The 22,320-nt window shown below is 44.2% G+C and overlaps 1 long non-coding RNA gene across 1 annotated transcript in view; it reads left to right on the top strand.

Moving 5' to 3' along the window:
- The window catches only part of LOC117242290, a 70,478-nt gene extending 52,046 nt beyond the window's left edge, over positions 1–18,432 (top strand). Inside the window, exon 4 of the long non-coding RNA XR_004495221.1 lies at positions 18,179–18,432. This is a non-coding gene — a long non-coding RNA (uncharacterized LOC117242290). The remainder of the gene's footprint in view (positions 1–18,178) is intronic.
- The last annotated feature ends 3,888 nt before the right edge of the window (positions 18,433–22,320 follow it).

Here is a 22,320-nt window from a genome sequence, read left to right as displayed (position 1 = left end):
CTAAATTTATCGCCCTCGGTATGACGTAGTTGATAATAATTTATCGGCGCGCATAATCGATTTCCAATAACCACTGTGCAATCAAGCTTTCACCGTACAAAGGCGCATAAAGAAGATAATATCACCGATATGGTGTTATAATAAGGTGGTATGTATATAATTTTGTTATCGATATCGAAACAGGTGTTTCTTATCTGCGTGCGATCGAAATCCAGCGGAAGCTTCTTCGCTGGCATAATGTTTATCTGAAAACCATTCGCTATATATACTTTTCGCAAGCGTACCGATTTCCAGCCGTTAATTATATGCATTTTCGTTTCAACGACGCTAAATTCCAGGGCTGAATCGTCGCTTTCTTAGAACATTGTGCTGTCAGGCTTGACACGTTCGCTGTCCAAGGTATTTGCCAATTTTTCCTCATTTTTCAACGATCCAAAATGTCGAGATATATTCGTGTTCTAACGAGTTGTCGGATCGCTAACGCTATCTATTAACTACGTTAACAGAATCTTCTCTAACGAGAGAGTTGTTTCTACAGAGCTTAGAATTTGCGAACAAGCGTCTCTCTTTCTATTTGAACGGATAAAAAAAGCTGGCGAAGAGATAAGAATATCGGGACTAAGAGGTCAATATTTGCAGCGCCGGTTATCTTGGATTCATCTTTACGACTATTGAACCAGATTGCCGGCCCTTAAAAACCGCGATGATTCGTTAAATTGAATTTTTTATTTCTTCATTTGAACGGAGTCGAGCGTTCCGCTGGGTTCACCCTGTATGCATATAGAGTGCAGGCTAGACATGTATATAGATATGTGCGGTATCTCTACTGCACGGCCAATGGGGTTTGAATGGCCGTGATAAAATGGTATGGCTTCCGAATGTTGACTAAACTGCATCCATTGCAGGTAGAAAACCAACTGGAAAATAACAACACGGTTTGATGAATCAGCTACTATAATGGCGTGTATTATGCTTTCGGATGAACTTCTTTTTACTTTCTTTTAATTTCCACTTTTCTTTGTCCATTGGCAAAAAGCACTTGCAATTTCAAACTGTCAGACGCTGTCTATCGTATCTAAGAAACGTCGTTACGATTGTTGTTAGAATCGCAAATTTTCTGTCTTGCGTAAATTGTTTTTAAACGCGACGATTATTCTTAACGCGCGAAACACGAAAGCCTGCAGCGTTTAACGAACGAAGATTTAACGCCGGTGATTCTGCACGATATTTCACTGGAGCTGGTATCGTAAAATATTACACAACTTCGCTACGTTCGGTACCATACGAACGTCGTGGTACATTGGGCTAGCATCGAGAAAGAAATCCAACCGACCTAAATCAACATCACTTGCCGGGAACATCGCAGCATCGCGCACAAGATACGCTTCGATCGTATCTCTATCACGCAATCTCCATAAAGAATAGATCTCCGAAGAAAAACTTGACCGAACGAGCATCGAAGCCCTTTTCTTTATCGTGAGCAGGTCAAGCATCGTTGTATCTGTAAGTTGTGAGACGGTTTACGTAAGAATTTTCACAGACAGTCCCGAGGAGGATTTCTTTCGTGCGGCTGCTCGTGCAACGATCGAACGAGGACGTTTGTGAATTTGAAATCGTCGATAACGGGTTTGTGCTTTTCCAGCATTTCTTCTTCTTTCCCTCTGTTCTTTCTTATTTTATTTTAGCACGCGACGAACCACACGGTGTTCGCACGTTACGCAGCGCATGTGCGAGCAAACAGCTTTGACTTCAAAGGGGAAATCGCTATCTTTAGCATAGACACGCCGTTCGCATTAACCGAGTTCTTTCGTTTCGAAGCATCGCTGCTTCCTTCACTGCGGGAAATTACAAAGCCACGGCGGTTCGAACGATCGATCGAAGACGAGAGGGAGACACGGCGCTCGTTCGAGCCGGTATTCTTCCTATTTGTTAAATTAAAACACGTTTTCGCGTGTAAACGAAACGCGATCACGCGACGGAAAAACGCGGCCCGGTCGATCCTTAACGGCGACTGGTAGACTGCGGACGGTGTAAACACCGGTAACGAAAATTCAACACCGACCAACTGTTATTAAACGTTCAGCGCGAATGCTTGAAAAACGCTGTACGATCGAGGGATAGCCGATCGGTTTTTCAGGCGCAACCGGAGATTAAGAAAATGAAGATGGTGGTAGAAAAGGGACAGAAAACCGGAGCGCCGTGTGGCGACGGAAAGAGTAGCCAAGAGGCAGGCAGGTAGAAGATAGAGTGGAAGGTAAGATGGACGGTTGGCATGGAGGCACGTCGTCGCTATTACTCGATGAGTAGGTAATTTGCAGATCGCCGATCGTCGATCGACGAATAACTCGGCGAGACCGATCGCGAATTAATCAAAGACCATCATCACGGTATAGTGGCGCGGTAAACGGGATGAAGATGAGATTGGAGGTAGCCGAGATGAACAGAGGAGGATGGAGGAGACGCTTTGATTTTTCAATCTCATCGCGTTTATCTATCGACACGTAGAAACGTTTGCTTTTCGAGAAACAGATAGAAAATGGAAAAAGAAAGAAAGGATCGACGAAAGCGGCGACGATAAGGGGAATTATTGCTCCGTTTTCTCCATCCGATCTCTCCGGTCGCAGACTGTAGACATTGTAAAGAGGTGCCGGACGTGTTATTAAGTTACCGCACACCATGCAGCGCTGATTTTTCGTGTAATTTTGAACAGTGTTCGAGCAGCAGTTTCTTGCGCTCCCTTCATGCACGTACGCTGAACGATTCTTTTATAAATCACCGGCTGTGATGCATGTTATTTCATCGCGTTTTTTACCGGCTAAATGATACATCGTTGCGAATAGCCGCGTGGGGAATAATTTTCCAAAAAACTGGCCGCCACTTAGAGCCGCCAGCGACGAAAAAAAGCTTACGATATAACCTTTACGTACTTGGCTGTGAAACGCGCACCATCCACTATATGTAAATTCCAAGAAGCCCCGTTTGCTGCCTCTATACAGCCGTGTCACGGTGCATTTAGCGAGTTCGGTAAAAACCGCCGATCGAATTATCGTCGTATACGCGCGAGGAATCGTCGTTTTCGCGCGTGCATTCCGATCGGTTAGAAAAACGCACGCTGGATTAATTAAAATTCGATGGTTCGACGTCGATTAAGGCTCCATACGGTTTGTTAAACGGCGGCACAATCCGCAGCGAAACGAGAGCCAGGAATATACGCGCACACCGAAGCATCGCGAGCGTGTACCGGCCCGTTATCAGCTTATTGTCGACACGCTGAAGTATGAGTTAAATCCGCGCGTTCACTTTGTGCGACAATTATTTATGCCCCGTTAAAGCCGCGGATGTTTGCCGGGCGTTTAACGATGCGTTATTCAAACGCGATGATGGAAATCGGAGCGAACGTGCACGATTACGCTTAGAATTACGACGAAAGAGAAAACGTAACAAATTCGCATAGAATTCGCCTGCTGGATTTCTCGATAGTTGCGAAACGTCTCGAACATTCGCCACGGATAGAAACGTCGCAGCTCGTTATTGTTTTTAAGCCTACGCTACTACGTGTAGAATTTCGTCTCCGATTTAGGAGAAGGGACAACTATCCGGGGATGGTCGGGAAATATCTGCTAGGGAAACAAAACGTAGGTCGATCCACCGATGCGGCATTTAAAAAGGTGTTGAATTTCGAAAGGAGGGAAAAGCGCAGCACACAAAGAAAGCCACGGCAGATAGGTTCTATCTCGTGTTCGGTGTTACTTGCTACGCTGGAGTAGGAGAACGCGTGGGGCTGGCACAATCAGGACAAAGCAGATACTCGTAAATATGCAGATGACGGCAGATAATCCAGATCTATGGCGGCCCAGATGAATCACGCGTAGGATTAAGTTTGTGTTTTCTTCGGCGATGCTCGTTTCGTGGCTCGACTCTGGCTCTCGGTTCGTCTGCTCGTCGGCTCGGCTCCGCTCCGTGGTCTTCTCTTTCTCTCGTTCGAATCCCTCTCTCGCCATCGCGAAGAAAGAAAACGCACGCACCACGGTGCTGCGGCAACGGAGAAGGAAGCCCGGAGGAACGGTGGAACGGACGAGGAGAGAAGAAGCGTAAAGTTAACTTAAGCAAAGGACAGGACGAACAGAGGTTTCCCCTCTCGACAGGAGATGTATGTCGGTACGGTGAACCCTGTAGGATGCAACGGGGCAGAGCGTGGAAGATAGGGAGGGACGTGTAGAGGGGGGGAAGATGGATGTCCTCGACCCCCAAATCCCCCAACCGTGAGCAACCCCCTCCAGCTTTCCTTATCTTTGCCAGCCGTTCATCCCGGACCCTCCAAACTCAAGGAGCGGCGGCCATAATGCCAGGATGCACCACCATCCCTGGGTCGACGCGTTCTCTCTTTCTCTCAGCCCTGTTCCGCTCCTGCTTACTCGCTTGCTCCAATTTAAGTCTTAATAAGGCACGCAGCGACTCTGTTCTAATCTTACGGCCGACGTCTTATTATCTTCGTAAATCAAACTGCTAGCAGGAATAACGCTATATCCGAATTGTAGGCAAAATTGCGACTGGCGATACTTTACGCGTTGCACCTGACTACGATGTACCGGATGTCTTTGGCATCGTACCGCTGCGTTTCGAATTTACCGCGCTTTCTGTTCATTTCCACGTGGCGCCTGGCTGCCATAAAAAAAAAGAAACGATACTGTTGCAAAATACAAGCTGTATGTTCGTAAAAAGGTAAATCGATCGATCGATCGATAGTGTAAAAGGTACGAACGAAACGGAATTTCACGTAGGCACGTGTCTCGTGTCCCGAAACCGAAAGTTTGGGTGAAATACGACGATAAATTTGTCGCATCCTTTAATTTTATGGACCATATGAATCCATTATCCGAAGTGGTGGCGTTTGCGTTAGTAGCACATCCGACCCATCGTACAAGCCGGCTCCTGGTATTGTGACGTCAGTTTATAGCCTCGTAAACCAAGCAGCGGTACTCGGCATTAGAAAATAACTGGGAGCGCGGTTTTCGCTACTGTTGTTCCGGTCCTGCTGTAAAAGTATACTACGCCCAAGTCGGCTTCTTGCAACGGCCATTCCGCGCGAGGCTGACCAACGGATTGCCAGTCAACTGGGAACACATGCTCGTGGAAAAAGGAAAGAAAAAAAGAGAACCTTCTGCCAGCCTGTATTTACAGCTGCGTTTTTCTAATCGCTGCAATTGCACCGTACCTGCCTCTCGTTTGAATACTCCAGTACGTCAAGTGAAAAGCAACGTTTCACGGAAAACTACGTACAATTCTACTGCGATCCTCGAATTGTTGTATCTGAATTCGATCAAACCGAGAGATACTTTAAAGAGGGTTTGCCGTAAACCGGAAGTCACGTATTAACACAGATTCCCCGAATATTGTGCTTAAGCTTAAACAATTTTTCGACACCAGGAAACGAACACGGTTGGGACAGGAATGAGCCGAAAAACGCACGGTTCAACTTTTTCTTCGTACTTTTCGCGAGAATATGATGCGAATACTTTTCAACCACGGCACCTCCTTACGGTCAACAGCCGGTTATATAAAGATACTAAAAAGTTTAGGGCACGCAAAAACAGGGGTGAAAGTTGGGGCGAATATTCAACAGGTTCAGCTTGTAGAATTTTCATAAAGGCAGAAAGTGTCTAGCGTAGCACTAGCCGGTGCTGAACCGGGCACCGACGTTTCGCAGTTCTTTGACTGCCTTCGACCGGGTCGCTCGGGTAATGGTGCTCGCAGTTCTCCGATTACACAGAGGAAGAAGAGGAGAGGAAAGGTGTACGTACACGTACACGGGGATCACGTGAAGGATAAATGGGGAGTGGATAACGAAGGTACAAGAGTACGAGAACGAAGTAAGTGCCCCCAACCCCCTGTAACATAGCGCTTTAGGACGAAGGGAGCGCCATGAGCGATGTCCTGTCGGTCCACTGCTTGCACGTACACCACTCTTGGACTACGTATACTTATGTGTATATGGCTACGTAAGCGCAGCTATAGTGCGTTTCAAAATTCTTCCTTTTGTGAAAATAATGACCGTTTTCGTTGTATTCTTGATCATTGTCAAGAGACACGATGTGAGGAAATGTTTGAAGAAATTCGCTAGCGAAATGTTTAAAGACACTCCGTATCGCCGTAATACATTCTCTCTATCGTTACACCGCTCGTTTCTGCGTTCATTTTATAGAAATTACGATTTTTTAATCTATAGAAAACGATTCGTATGAATTTTGTTATAAAATCGTGCGACAACTAGACCAAAGTGTTTGGTATCTAATATATCGTAATGTGAATTAGACTTTAGTAAATTGGACGAGCGCGATTTTTAGTTGGCCCGATCGTGACAATGAAAGGATGCTCTCGAGACACCCTGTACGTAAGCGGAACGTACATACACCGATAGGTTTCTCTCGCGTATGCAAATTAGCCAACGTTAGGTACGTATTCATGGGATCTTATCCGCGTGCACGTGTACAGGGTGAATGATCTCCCTGCGAGCTACCCCCGTGAAAGGAGGAGAAATTCAAATCTTCTAGACTCGCGGTAGAAAACGTATCTGGTCTGAACTATGAGAGTTTCTTTACACTGGCGGGTAAGCACGCGTCGCCAGGTTGCAGTTTCGCGGACAATATTTATGAAAAAAACGAAAACGTCGTCGCGTTTGGCCATTCAATTCGGCGTACGAGACGCGCGTACACTGTCGAAGAAAAGACGGCGAGTTCCGTTCCCGATGCTCACCCGATCGTCTTTTGTATGGCCGAACACGTAATCGTCTCATTTACGTATAATTGCAATAACGATGCACTCGTACGTGTACTGAATTATCTCTTTATCGTATGGTGCTTCGAGCGAACGTCTCATTTGAATAAGTGGCCGGAGTATCGTACACCCGAAAGGGTTGATGAAAGCTTTCGTCGGGCATAAAGATAACGCGATTGACGCAGCCTCCTCGCACTTGTTACGGCAACGTGTAACCTGCTACGATGTATTAATTTCGGTCGATTCGCAATCGCCATGATTGTATATTTATAAAACGGCGCGCCGGACTCGCGAGCTCGGGCTACAGGAGAAATCATCGGCGCTTCCACGTACATAATACGCGCGGTGGTTCGCCGGATTCCTTTTTTTCCAGGTAGAGATGCTTGGAAATCGATGGCTGCGAGATTGAGGTACCCGAGTCGAGGACGGACCCGGAAGTCGGCTAGGTCGATAACCTAATTGATCTTGGTGCGAATTTCAGCCGATCGTTTGCGATCGACGCGCTGAAATCATGAGACCACGTTCTTGTAAATTCTCGGCCTGTTGTTGCTCGCGTTAAGGCGTCTTTAAGTTTACCTGGCGATTTATATAAGCAGTTGGCGAACGTATAAATAACGTCGGTGACGTTAAAGGGAAAGGAAGTTTGAAAAGGGCGAGTGAAACGATCCAGTCGATCGGATTAAAATAAAGTGGAGTTGGCTACTCAATCGAATCGCCTGTTTGAGAAATAGAAAACGCCTGGTCGATACCGAACACCGGTAACGGCTATCGAATGCCGGCGATATATAGCTGGAATTCTTCCGTCGAATGAAGAAATATCGCTGGAGGGAAATGGAATCGTGATAAGAAACGGGAATACCATTGACAATGTCCGCGTGTCCCTTCCCATCAAAGAGTTACGGCATACTCTTATTTCTGGTATCAGATCAACCTATTTCTCAGCAGTCATTGTCAAACACGACGAGAGTCTCTACTTCAGCCATTCCTATCGCGTCGTTCTCGTGCAACATACACCGAACGGCGACAATTACAAACGAGCGAGATCTCGGACAGACAACGGGGGACGATCGACGTACACGCTATAGGTACACGCGTGATATCGTGACAACGCATAAAAAACCTGACCAACTATGGCGTGGCGCGGCATGGCGTGGTGTATAGCGTCGGTATAGGGTGGTGTGTCTCGGTGTGGCCTGGTGTGGCATGGCGTGGCAAAGCTAAGTGCGAGATACATCACGGCCACCTTCGGCCAAGCGCTTCGGCTTCTCTCTCTTCTTTCTTCCCCCTTCCCTTCCCCTCCCGCCCCCCCCCCCTTTTTCACGCTGACTCCCTTTCGGTTTGGTCTTGGATAACGCCAACAACACCGCCGTAGATAAAGGGTCTTCTGATCGTAAAACACTCTCGTTAAGAATATGATCCGGGCTTACCTTCGACCAACGCGGACACGACCACCAACACCAAGAAACCTTATTCGAGTTGGAGAACGGCGCAAAGGAACACACCGAGTCGTCCGGCGAGAATTACGATCGCTACTGCCCCTCTTAGATACTGTGCTGCATATCTACCACCTCGTATAACCTCGTACACCTCGTCAGTGTATAACGAACCACCGTAAACAGCGACAAGCATCCACCTCCTCCTCGCTATATACCAAACGCCTCCATACGTTTTCGTGGCCGCTGTCCCAGACGGATGAGCCTGCCCCGCTAGATTTATTCTCGAGGACGACCATCGCGAATCGATTATTTATCAGAGAAGAACGCCTCAGGGCTGTTGGTACTTGCACCGGTGTATCTATCTTCCGATGTACGTACATGGCCTTCCCCTCGTGGCACACGGCGCTCTAAAGATAGAGATGTTTTTTTTTTTTTTTTCGATTTTCCAATTCCGAGCGTAATTCTACGATTGTCGCGGCTGGATATCGTTAGACGTTCCCATTGCGCTTATCCCCGTTGTCTTTTTGCCGGGGCTGGAAACCCTGGCAAATTGATCGCCGTTTCATTTACAATTTAAATCGCAGTGGAAGAAACGGACGGACGCGTTTCACAACTATTAAATCTTCGCCATTTTATTGAGCCCGGCTTCGGCAAAACGATCGAAAGAAAATAAAGTTATAATAATTACCATAAAATATTAGCGCGTTCGGGTTACGCCAACCACCGATACGTTGGAATTTTATCAAATTATTAAATCTCGATCGTGCCGATGCCTTGGCTTGCGATACCGATAAGCTCGGCCCGCGAGTCCTACAACCCGCGAGAGATCGATTCCTCGCCGAAGAATTACGATCTTTATCGAGTGACGATGGAGTTTCGCTGATTTATTTTTCCACTCCGGGCATAACAGACTAACATGAACCTCGTTCACTTTCATCCTATCTACTTAACGCGAACGTTTCACCTTTCCCATTTGCATCTCCATCGATGAATCAGAAAAACACCATTTACATCTACTTCCTAATGGACGAAACGGTTTAACATTCTTGCTAAACGCTTGCTTAAATGTTAATTGATTAAGTGTGCGAGCAGTGGATAATATCGAAGTATAAATATCGACGTAAAAATTAATTATCAAACGATCTCAAAGACATTATCGTGTGGTCGTTGAGATTGTCGTTCGGATCAGGGGACGCGAATGGTAAAAATTGACGAAACCAGGAACAAACGGCTAGTGACAAAGCGAATGCGATAAAGCGAGGTCGCGTATTTCATCCTCTGTGCTCATTGGCGCATAACATCCACCATAAGGGCACGGTGTCAAGATTTACAATCGCGAGCGGCCGAATGCGTGCAGGAATGCTCGAGGTTCTCTGTTGCTCGCGCGAAACAGCTCTTGCAGGGCTCTGTGCGCTGCCATGGTGGCTTGAATTATTCATCCCGGGGCCGCTGCATTTGTTGCTGGTACCATATCAGAGTGCAGCGTCACATTAACCTAAGACACCGGGCGTTGTTTCACGTAGGTATCAGCAATTAGATTTCACGGATAATACGCGAAGCTATGATAACCGAGTTTACTGTACGCCTCTCTGCTTGGAATCTCTTTGAGATGGACTTTGACGACGTGCCACGCGGATTACATGCGAGTCGTTGCCACGAACTCGTAACTCTACGTATATAGCTACTTCTCTCTCTCTCTCTGTCTCTTTTTTCTCTGTCTTCTTTTTATTCTGCTTTTCGCCGTGCACGCTTTTGGTACGTTAAAAATTTTAACGTCCATTTATATGTTCGCGGAATAGTCTGGAATCGTTGGCAGATCCCATGAATATTTATCATACAGACGAATATACTCGAACGATTCCCTGGATGCACCTTATCCGAACGAAGCAAGGCGGCGCGAGGCTGCCCGCGGATTTTCGAGTGGCTGCGGATATAAAACGGCCCGGAGCGTTGTGTTTTCGTGCAGTGCGTGACTATCGGGGCTAGGGCTTCGAACCTGAGCCCACGACGGCCAGGCGAAGGCGAGCGCAATGCACGTTCATGCATCGCGCGCGGCCCCTCCAGTGATTAATGCATTCGGCCAACGTAGGCCAGACACGAGCGAAGCTACGAAAACCACGGTTTTACCTGCGCACGTGCACCGCTGATTTTCTCCCTTTCATCTTCTTGGGAATCTCAACCGTGCTTCCACGTGTACAGACGTCTCTCGAGGAGAAGGAACGTGTATATATATATATGTGTCTACAATCTGATTTCAGAACGTTCTTACGTGACGCTAGAGAACTGCTCTCTGGAGACCATTCGAAGCAACAAAAGAGCGACAGAAAAGCTTTGTAGACAGCTTCCCGAGAAGCGAACAACCTCGTACGTTAGATGCCGTCAAACGGAGCCGAGGGAAAAAGCGGCGCTTTAATCGAGTGTCGAATGAACTCGCAATGGCCTTTAATCCCGTCAAGACACTGATTTATCGAACGTGAATGTGTCCGGGTAAACGATAGCTCGCGAGGCGACTAGAAACGCGAAATATTTCTCGAGGTAGGAATCGTGAGATGTTGGGGAACTTTAAAGACGAGATGGGAAGATGCGATCCAGCCGGGGATTAATCATCCTTAATTGAAATACGCGCGACGTGTATCATAATTCGAAAACGAAAATATACCGTTTATTTATACCGCCTTCCTTTTGTTTCGAAATATCAAGCTCGTCCAACGTGTACCGATAAAGTTTCACGCGAAACGCGTAAATTCTACGCGTGTCTATCCGCGAATAATTTTCTTCGAAGCTAGCTAACGTTGCTGAGTAACGATTACAGCGGTCGATGGTTTAACACGACACGTAGGTGGAAGATTTACAAATGCAGGAAAAAGTCTCGCCTGGATATACGCACGATCGTGGGATCGAAAAGCGTAGAAAAGTAAAAGAAAGAGGGAAAAAGAAAGGAAAAAAGAAAGAGAAGGGAACGTCATGGCGTATAGGCGCAAAGATTGCGTAGCTAGTTGAAACGATTGTCGAGTGATATTTGCGCGTGCATCGTACTCGCTCTTGAAACTTTGCAATACGCGTAAATCGATGTTCTTTATCGGCGATGTTAAGAGCAACGAAACCTTAATGAGTCGTTTGTATGTGTGCAGCTGGACTTCCTGAGGATCGTTTCTCGTACACGGTTGCACTACACCATTCGTAAATATTAAGTCGTAATTAACAAGCTTGTAATTGCCAGTCCGGTAGCGGACATGCTATTTCAATATTATTCTAACGACAGAAATGAAATCTTCGTTGATATCCTCTAATTAAGAAACATTAATCGATATGGTAATAAGATTGTGCAGATTGTGATTAGCAACGACGTGGAGATAAAGTTGCTAGTTAACCAGTTGCATTCATCTGCGTAGATAATATTGTATCGAAACAGAAGTCAAACGGCTGTGGTAATTACGTCGATTCGTGATCAACGATTTTTCCACGAACACGTTGTTGTCGAGAAAGGAGAATTTTTTAGAATTTCAAGTAGTTTTTACTCGCGTTTAGGGATTCAAAGGGCGACCAGACCCATTACGTCGTTACCACGCTAGGTGTATCTACGCGGTCAGATTAATTAATTTCACTCGCATGGTGGCGAAGACGTAAGGCTGTTACTTCCTAATATCGGTGCAAACGTACATCCGACCACCTATAGTGATCGTACCTGGTCTCGAAGAATATCAAACGTACGAGCAAGAGATCTGACCGGAGACACCTGATTATCCAACGATTTATACGCGAATAGCGTGTTCGAAATGGCACTTTTCTCACGAATCAAAGGGCCGTTCGGATCAAGAGTAGCGTCACGTTTGACACGGTTCTCACATCAAAGTAATTGCGGCGATTCCGAGCGAACGGCTCTGGAAATGAATCAGTCGATAACCTCGTCCTGCGATAGACGCGTGTACCGTATATCGATTCTACGATTTAATTGTCGATGATTGAGATACGGCTTAATCGGTGTGTTCATGCAGTACCCAGCCGACGTAAAACAAGTTGAACAAACGATGAACGATACGAAATACGTATAGCACAGTAGGGTTGTTTTTAAAAAAAAGGGGGTGGCGTAACGAGTATTTAACTGCTACATCGTAGAACGTGTACCGTGACGTAAAATTATATTTGGAATAATACGAATAACGAATGGTAATATGAATAGCATAAATAATATCTAAGGTTCCCGCAAATATATCCAGAAAATATTTGATGTTCCTTAAAATTACATAGTATCTGTAATATATTGTGAAATTGTTAACAAAGGACCGTGTCAGAAGAAGAAAATCATCTTGTAACGATGTCGAGAAATCATTGCCAAGTGTCTCCTATTTTAATCTCTTTAGTTCAAACAGGTAGCGTCGTAAATAATTTTATATACAGGGTGGTTGGTAACTGGTGGTACAAGCGGAAAGGGGGTGATTCTAGGCGAAAAAAGAAGTCGAAAATGTAGAATAAAAATTGTTCGTTCGAGGCTTTGTTTTCGAGAAAATCCACTTTGAATTTTCGCTCGGTACGCGTGCACTTTATCGCGTCTCGTTGGAACGGATCTCACCGTAGAACGTTGTCTCGATTGACGTTATTTTTTTAATTTTTTAAAAATTTTTATTCTATATTTTCGACTTCTTTTTTCGCGTAGAATCACCCCCTTTCCGCTCGTACCACCAGTTACCAACCACCCTGTATACGCGATATATCTATCAATATCTCCTAACATTGCGAATTTTTAGAGACACTGAACGAGGGAAATTTCCATTTTCGAGGCGTTAAAACTCTTCGGAGAAATTCAGAGGAACAAACAAGAGAATTCGCATCATTGTCGACGAACATTAAAGCTTCGCGGAGTGTCGGAAACTGCGATAGCTATTCGCGTGTAAATTCACGTTTGCGGAGGAAGAGAAAGGGAGAACAAGTTGGTCGGACAACGGTTGTTATTAGCGCTTTAATTGGGTCCAGTCTCTTATCCTGCAATATTCCAGGGCTAGGGGCTCGTACCTGCTACCCATATGGTTGTCCTAATCCGCAGCCACCGGCAATACCCAAAACTACTGGTTAACGAGACACATGTGGACAAATTCATAGGGTTTCTTGGAGATTTTTCGAATTTACAGGCCGATACGGATGGAGGGCAACGAAAGGCCGAAACCACGCCAGGCTTGCAAGCGAAATCAGGATGCCCACAGAGATATACATCGATTGGGCTGGCTCGTATCGATATTTCGAGATAAACGTTCTCCACTATTCCCGATTAATTGAAATACAAAAATGAAACGGACGCGCACAAATGATAACGGAAGTGCACACGGTAGGTCGAAAGACCGCTTTATGGTGGCGTTCCTCGGCAGCTCAAAATGGCGAACTGGTCCAACTGGTCGTTCCTTCGTTTCTTTTTCTTTCTCTTATTCCAACGCTCATTCAACTCGGCTCCTTATTTGTCGAAGAAATCTCGCGAACTTTTCATCGCGTAAAATTCATCGTTCGCCGTAAATCTGGTCCAGAGCGAGTAACTTTTTTCGCGCTATTTATACAATTAATTGGTTCGTAGACGTAACACTTTACTGCGGAGCCTCCGCGGATCGGCAAGTTGTAATGTCTAAATTTCGGTTTAATTGACGTTGATTTAACCGTCTCTTTGTATTAATTTTAGGCGGAACTGTCAGTACAAAATGGACAGAAGTTACGAGGAAGGCGCGCAACGTAATTTCACGCTCTTAGCAAATTCTGGCGACTATGCATTTTGCGAAATGTCGACACATTTATGAGGGTGAGCATCCAGCGGCAAAAGCGTGCGTGCTAACCGTGTGTCTATAAATAAACGGTGAAATGCAGCAAACGGTCGGCTTTAATTGGAAGGTTCGAACGCACGCAATGTTTGTTACGATAGGTTTCGTTCAGGAATGCAATTAAAATGGTGATCTCATCGAATCGTAAAAAAAGCGTTTCACGACGCGAAGAAAGGTGTCGCGCGTAATTCCAACCGAGATGTCAATCGGTGGTGTAATCGATCGAGAAGATCGTCCGCTGAATTTACAGCTGGTTTAACATTGTTGCATCCAGATATTTTAATGCCAGCAATATTAAATGCATGAGAAGATAAGATCTTATAAAAATTAATGTTCCAATTTGATTGCACGATTCTACGTAACGAATACACGCTGCAAATTACCAGACTGTAGCTAAAATAAATTAACAATTGAACTAAAGAGGAAGAACGGTACAGGTGTTCATGAGCGCGTGTACGTGGCTGTGTACGCCGTTCGAAATCGCAGGATCGTAGGGTTGAGCCGCGACGTTTGGCTTCACATTTGCGATTCGAGGTGTACTCATAGCAAACGGAGAGCAAGTGCATGTATTCGATGAAAGGAGGCGGAGAAATAGGGGACATTGGCGTGTAAGATCGAGATAGCCAACATCGATATCGTTCGATACGAAAAATTCTGCGCTATCTATCAAGAAGAAAGAAACATCGTATCTTATTCCTTTCGACAGTGCGATAAAAGGCGCGAACGAGACAACCAACTAACGAAAAAATGTAGCTCGAACGAGTTTGCTGTCTGATTTACAGGCGATACATTTTATCGGACGAGACAAAAGTGTCTACGATAGATCCGGAAAAAATTCGCGCGGCGTTAGTGATCGCGACCGAGATCGTATAGTACGTAGGAAGTGAGGAGCGAACGTGTCGAGGGTTCTAGAGAGAGGAGAGGATAGAGCGCGCGGTGAGAGAGTGCAGAGAGACAGAAATTGAGGGGCACACCCGCTCCCTGCGGCCGTCGTCAATCAGAATTCCGCGAATTAGCGTTAACGGGCCGTTATTGCCGCGTCCATTTGGCTAGTGTACAGTTTGGGTCGTGGATATGAGCCCATAGATTCCCCATATTCTACGCCGTATGGGGCGATGGTGCTGCCGCGCATAGCCCACCGGAATCCGGTTAGTTACTACCGCGTGTTATGGACCGCCGCGCGCTATTCTCCTCTCGCTCTGCCAACCCCGTCGCACTCGCGATTCTCTCTGCCGGTTTCTCTCTCCTTGTCCTGTCTCTTTCTCGCTCCGTATATCCGTGGAAAGCTCCACCCTGCCGACGGGTACAATGCGAATGGCCGCGGCCTCTCTGCTACCGGCTTTATGCATCTATCGATACCTATTTACCCATTCGCGCAGGAGCAATGCTTCCTATTTTCCATGAATAAATGTACGCCGCCTAGGATGTACGGCGCGTAGCTGGTAAGCCATCGTTGAAACTCTTTTTCGAATCAACGGCGATACAATTTCGAGCAAACGCCGCAATGAAGTAATGGCTGCGCTTTATACACGCGGGATACTGATTGCCAAAGGTTGCTGGCATACTAAGCGTGAATTTGTATAGATACACGTTTGGCTCGTTCGAAGATTACGCGCGCAAGTCGCGACGAGTTCCGATCGGTAGCTACCCCGTTACATTTAGATTGACTGTATGAAAGTTGCACGTACGTGCATTCGCTATGAATGATTTTACAAACAAGGGTTTGTAACAGGCGGTGTTACGCAGTGGTTGTGGTGTAACTAGTCGAACATTCAGCTGGTTGGCAAACGTGATGAAAATGATTACTATTTATGCAGCGCTGCATGCATTACGCTATGTTACAATTCTGTTGTGTTAGCGTGAATTATTTATCAGCGGGATATTGCAGACGTGAATGCATTAGCGGTTGTTGCCAAGTGGCGGGAAGAAAAAGAGGCGCAAAAGCCGCAGAGCTATGTCTCCGAAACGAACGTGGTACACGGCACATAAAAGTCCGCGTAACGGGCGAAACAACCAGTTTTCAATAAATGGAGGCACGCGGTTCTTCTCTGAATATCGGGTTGCAGAAGGAAACCGAGATAGCGATGCTTTGTTCGTGGTACCGAGAGAGAAATTGCGCAATGAAACAGGAGCCTGCATAAGAGACGTTCAAAAGAAACCATCTGCGTCCCGCTGGGCAGCCGGAGTAATCTTAAGCGATCATTGCCTTATTTAAACTTTTATGCAACGAGTTACTCTAGCTACCAATAATTCCTGTCACGTTCCCAACCTTGTATGATCTGCATCGTATGCATGTCAGTCTCGCGTAGATGTCTTAATCCGATGAACAACGGGGAGGGTTCAAGGCAATTTGCAACGGTACGTAGGCAGAAAAAGCAATCGTATTATGCATCGAGAAATTCTTCGCGCCCCAGTAGCTACCACCGACGAATGATAGATCGCCGCTTAATTATCTAAAGGTAATCTAATTGCCGTAAAATACTAATAAACTGTATATATAGAAGAAACTATCTATCTATCTATATTGTAACACGCTTAACGATCGATCTAAATATTTTAGAAGAGATTGAACGATCTTACCGAAATGGTAGACGATCGATCAGGATTCAGAGGACTGTCACCCGACTCCACCGTATAACTTACAACCGAAATACCGTTGATATTCCGAATGGACTGCACGAACCTGCGAAAAACCCGATACTGTACATTTACCGTCCGACTGAACACCTTGGCATCAGAGAGCAAACTTGAGAATCTTAAGGGAATCAGCGACAGTCCGTGGCTACTTTTTTAAAATCACGCTTTTTACCTGACTTCCCGAAGATTGTCTAGAATAATTCTCACGGCCAACGTAATTGTCCAAACACGGTTATGTTGTCGCCTGAAGGACTGGCCTTGGTTTTTTACGAACTCCTTCCACCTTCTTCTCCCTGCTATCTTTTTTCTCGAACGTGGCCACAAAAAGATCTTAAAAAAGTATACGTAACTCGGCAAGTCAGGAAGGCAGTTACGAAATTGCAAGGAATTTCAAGGCTGCTCGTAAAAACCTCGGAAAAGAATAGTCGAGGTGCCGCGTTTCCTGCAATAGTGCGGCTTTTTTCTCCACGGCTGGCTGAAAAGGGAGCGAGCGGTAGATGGACCCGAGGTCTCTCAAGGGTTGTTAAAAACGGCCGCTTTGGCTAAAAAAGCATTTAACGGGGTGACAGAGAGGGTGTTTATAGCAGGAATACCCATAAAGGGTCACAGTCGACGTTGACTCGGGGATGGCTAGTAAAAAAGGTAAACCTGCAAGGTCGTTGCGCTTTGACTCGTTCAAATCAGTCGTTCGGCGATCCGCTCGACCTCGTAAACCTTCGAGATTCCAACAGTAATGACCCAACTTTTTCCTTCTTTTCGATACAACGATCACCTCTTTTTACTTCTTCGTCCAAACACACTGCGCGATTCTATTCGATAGAAAATATTCTATGGATAGTTCGTCGTTGATTAAATACCGTAGCTGGTATTTATTTATAAATCATTTGACCACGTATTAAAATTTCTGTTTGTCAAATATTGCGAATTTTCAGAATAACTTTTCGTATAGATTAATATCTTTTATTTCAATATTTCATCAATAAGAATAAAATGCATGAAATTTGAGAAAAATATTGAAGAATACTGGTGTTTTTTTACCAGATATTGAAACTCGAAATTCGTCGGGATGAAATCTAACCTAACCTCAAACGCAATATTCATTCTACCAGTGTGTTCTTTTAGTTCAGTTAATCCTTTACGTTGAGCATCCATTTAAAAAGAGTATAGAAAAAGTATTACCATTTCTCTCAAATATATTTGACGTTACATAATCAAAATACATATCACTACGATAAAGTGTCTTCAAAATACGGAATTGCATTTTCTTAGTAAAAAAGGGGAATAAAAGAAGCAGGCTGTCTCTAGAAAGCATGTTTTATGAGAAAAAAAACCTATAAAGTTTGGATAACAGGTAAAGCGTACAAGACCAATCCGTCGGAAGTGGTCATGTCGACCCGTCGGATCTGGCCCGTGACTGAAACTAAACGTTTATGCCTGCCACGACCTCGTAAACCCTACAATTGCTCATTTCAGAGTTTCTGCTTTTTTTCGTGAACCCCTCATTGAAACCGAGCATTTTTTTTTTTTTCGTAGGAGCCAAGGACGGCCGTTTGACGACCAACAGAATCCATGGGGTTAAGCGGACAAGAGTTAGTTCCACTTCGACCTACGCGCCTCTAACACCATCGTTTCGTCTGCTCCATCAAAAAAGTCGCGCGTGTACTGTGATATCGTAGAAAGAGTTACGCTGCCTACCAAAAGTATTGGGACACCTATTGACATTTAGTGCAAACTGAATACTGTTCAGGTATTTTATTGTAAAGTTGTTATTTTATTTGTATCGTACGTGTGCTGTGATATAAAATATGAAATAAAGTAAAGTGTTTATTCGAATTTTTCAATGAATATAATGAGTAGGTGTTGCGATACTTATGTTCGGCGGTGCACATTTTGCTTAAGGGCTCGAGTGTCATACGAATTTGATGTTGTAAGTTTGAACGTGCAAGGAATGCGGTGGTTGTTTTCTCCGGATAAAGATGTGCCCTTGTTTGTGTGATAACATGTTTGCTGATAATGAGTAGGTAGGTGCTCTCTGGTGCACAGCCGACATCTTCTTTTCTATCCACTTATGGCGTGTACCTTGTATCTGTGCTTGGAACGTAACGAGAAGTTGAAGAGGATCTTTGCACAGAAAATTCCAGGCAACTAGATAGCAAGTATGTAACGAAAAATCTGTGCAGCTTCTTTAGAAAATTAGTAAGGGAATAGGAAGTTGTGAAACCAAGGAGGAAGTTCCTTTCGATGAAAGTACGAGAAAAACAAGTTGATCGGGTTGCATTGGTGAAATGTCACGGAGGTTATCACGAATGAAACCATTTTTCACTCATTAACCGAGCGTGTCTCGACGAATATTCTGGAAGATGAACATACTTGGAACTGTGCGGATGACAGTACAAAGATAAGCTGTCATTATCAGTGGACGAAACGACGCCTTGCCGAGTATTTGCTTCCGTAAAGTGTGTCTCTTTCGTCGAGATAGCTAGGGTATTTTAAAAAAATTTCCTCGTCAAACAGAAGGCGCACGATGGAGATCAGAAACACCAAAGTAATACTGGCGAAACGGTAAAATTATATAAAAGAAATTATGTAAAAGAAATTTCGAAATATATGCAGAGTTCGTATCTCGGTCTCGTTTATAACTCAGTTTCCGGGCTATATTTCACCGAAAGCAGTGGGTTCCACGTTTCCTGCAAACGATAATTTCTCTTACAGTCAAGTGCCAAAAACTGCATGAAGCACAGCCCGTGACAAACGCGTTTGTACATAGCATAAGTATGGTAGGATCGTTGGCGTTGAGGCAGGTCAAGAACTCGTTGCCATATCAATATACTTAAGTGAAATGATACGAGGCAGTCGTAAAACCCGACAGTAATGACGCATTAGGGGGTTGCCGGGCCGATTTAGTTGGCTATCAAACAAAAGGCAACTTTTACTGAATCCAACCGAGGCGGAGGCGCGCGTTTTAAAAGGTTCGGTCGAAGGAGTGCGCGGCGGCCATTTATACCTGACGTTTTATGCGTTTTATAGGTGCGACGTGCGTCTCGTGTGCCAAACGGCGCATAAAAGTGCAAGCAGATTGCTCGTTCTCCTCGTTACCGCGTTACGGATTATTCTTAAAATTTCACACCTCCCAGCCAACTCAGAAACTATTCACTGGTGGATTCACCATTAATTCTTCCACACCACGGTACGTTTTATTCCATTTGTTTCTTGCTACCACTCGCGTGGTAAATTATATATATCGTGTTTTTATGCTTAATATTCGATCGATTTAAAAATCAATTATTCACGAGTGTTTCTACTTTATATTATTACTAGCTAACGATAACCGAATGTTATCGACAATAATTATATCACAATCGTGACATTAATAGTTTTATAATTGTTATACAAATAGACGACGGTGTTTGTAATTATGATCATTTCTTTCCATTCGAAATTCGACATAAATTTTTAACACGCGGAAATAAAACTGATAAAATCAATGTTTTCTGTCAACGGTATGATTTCACGCTGTAAAAAGGCTGATAAAAGAGCAGAAGAAATAATGGCCGTACAGACAAGTATAATAAGAAGGCGGCGCATAGTTTTCTTAAGAAAATGGATGATGAATATTTAGTGCGACAACAACGATAGATTATCAGCAGCATAAAGCGTGACCCGGATAAGGTTTGAGGCAGCATTTGAAATCATAAATACAGTCGCGATACAACATCAGTAAACGTGCTTTTCCTGCGGAACGAAATAATGCTTTCAATGCGCTGGCACTTGCTTTCATAAACCTGATATTAAGTTCGCGTTTATCATAAAACAGCGCGTGTTCGCGTTAAGAAAAAAAAGGAAAAGAAAGAAAATAGTAATTTGTAGGGAATTGTATCGTTAAAAATCCGATTAGAGATTCTTTCACGAAGAACGCGATTTTTATTACGTGTATAATACACCGTGCATTTGGAGTACCGAGCAAACCCAGCGAGAACTTCTTAGATTTATGCGCGCTACTATACGCGCGAAAAGGAAAGACAGAAGGGAGAAAGTAGGAAGATTGATGGGATCAATATGCAGTAAGTCTGAACAATGCGTTTGAGGCTAATGGGGGAGACGCGCCGTGAAAAACTTTGATATTATCCCTAGCCAGGAATACTTCTGCATTCAACATTTATTAACGATTATAACCTGGCCAAGGTAAATAGAAAATTAAAAAGTACGCGGCTACGTGTGATTATTCAGCCCATTTTAATTGTAATTATGAAATGGAGAAAAAAAAATGAAAAATTACTGTCAATGTAGAAGATAATGTACGTAAGTATCTACATGCTCGAGTTAATGTAAATTTGAGAGGCTATAAGTCGTTCGAACAACTCACGATCATCGAGTATTGCGAAATTTTAAAGATCTAATTATTTATTTCAACTCTATAATGGAATAAAAAACAATTTTATTCGTCTCTTTATTAATTTTAATTTGTTATGTAGCGTAAAATGAAACAAATGAAATTTTGATTCTTATCGCTGTACCAAAATATAACAATCTGGGTTGAATCGATTCGGCTAGAAATCTGGCCCTAATGTGAAATCGTAATACGGAAAATCGCGGATGGAAAGATAAGTGAGTACCTCAAAATGCAAATGATAAATGTAAATATTTAATCATAGCGATCGTATACGCTGAACGACGAATGTCGGAATGAAAATCTTATAAAAATTAATTACACGCGCGAGTAAGATAGGATTAAATAGTTTTCACGTGGTAACTGTATAATATCTAGCTAAAAAAAAAAAAAATGTCCGCCGAACGAAATTTTAGACTGTAGAATAAACGTTGGTTATATGAGCGACGATTGTGCCGACGACAATTTCACTATATCGCTTATTAATTGCTTGAAATGCGCATCAAATTAGTTGAGCTCGTAAACGATACGTCACGTATTCAATTTACAATCATGACACTCGCGATGAAATAAATTGATGCTATTGCGATACTATCGTTCGCATAATAAATGCCGCGTTATCGAATGCATACATTCGGGATATTAGTTCAATATCCCTACATATATATAGACGAGAGCGAAGCAATTAATCGGCCAAGTTTTTCAGTTCGCGGGACGCCAGCGGATTTAATGAATTTATAAAATATAGCCGCCATATTGAAAAGCGTATAACATCGAACGAAATTGATGGTCGAAACACCAATTACAAGATAGAAGCTATAAACCTACGATTTAACGTGGACGGCGAGCTTGAAAGGAGAATATGAAAAATAAAATCACCAGCAGAGAAACGTTAAAGGGTAACTAATATTCTCCACTATACGTTTCTATTATTTTCGTTACGAACCAGGCATACGAGAAGAGAATACGAAGACATAAACGATAGGAAACGAAAGAAAAAAGAAAGGAGACTTCTCTGCCAAAAAGGATATTGCAAAGTCACAGAGCGAGAGATTAAACCATGCTTCGAATTCGAATCTATAAGTGTTTTGCTCCTCCGGGAATCGGGCGGCGGCACGTGTCAAAGGGTGGAAGAAGAAGAAGAAATTCAGCGACCGGGCAATAATGCGCAAGCGTAAACTGCGATGGAGTTACTGGGATTGTGAACGTGGCCGAGCGAGACGGCGTCTATAGTCAAGATGGCTGCCCTACTCCCTCCATCGCGTCTCCCATCGCTATACCGGTTGGC

This window comes from Bombus vosnesenskii, unplaced genomic scaffold (genome assembly GCF_011952255.1).
Source record: "Bombus vosnesenskii isolate JDL3184/JDL3185 unplaced genomic scaffold, Bvos_JDL3184-5_v1.1 scf7180000016273, whole genome shotgun sequence".
Taxonomy (NCBI): Eukaryota; Metazoa; Arthropoda; class Insecta; order Hymenoptera; family Apidae; genus Bombus; species Bombus vosnesenskii.
This window is presented reverse-complemented; position numbering and strand designations above follow the sequence as displayed.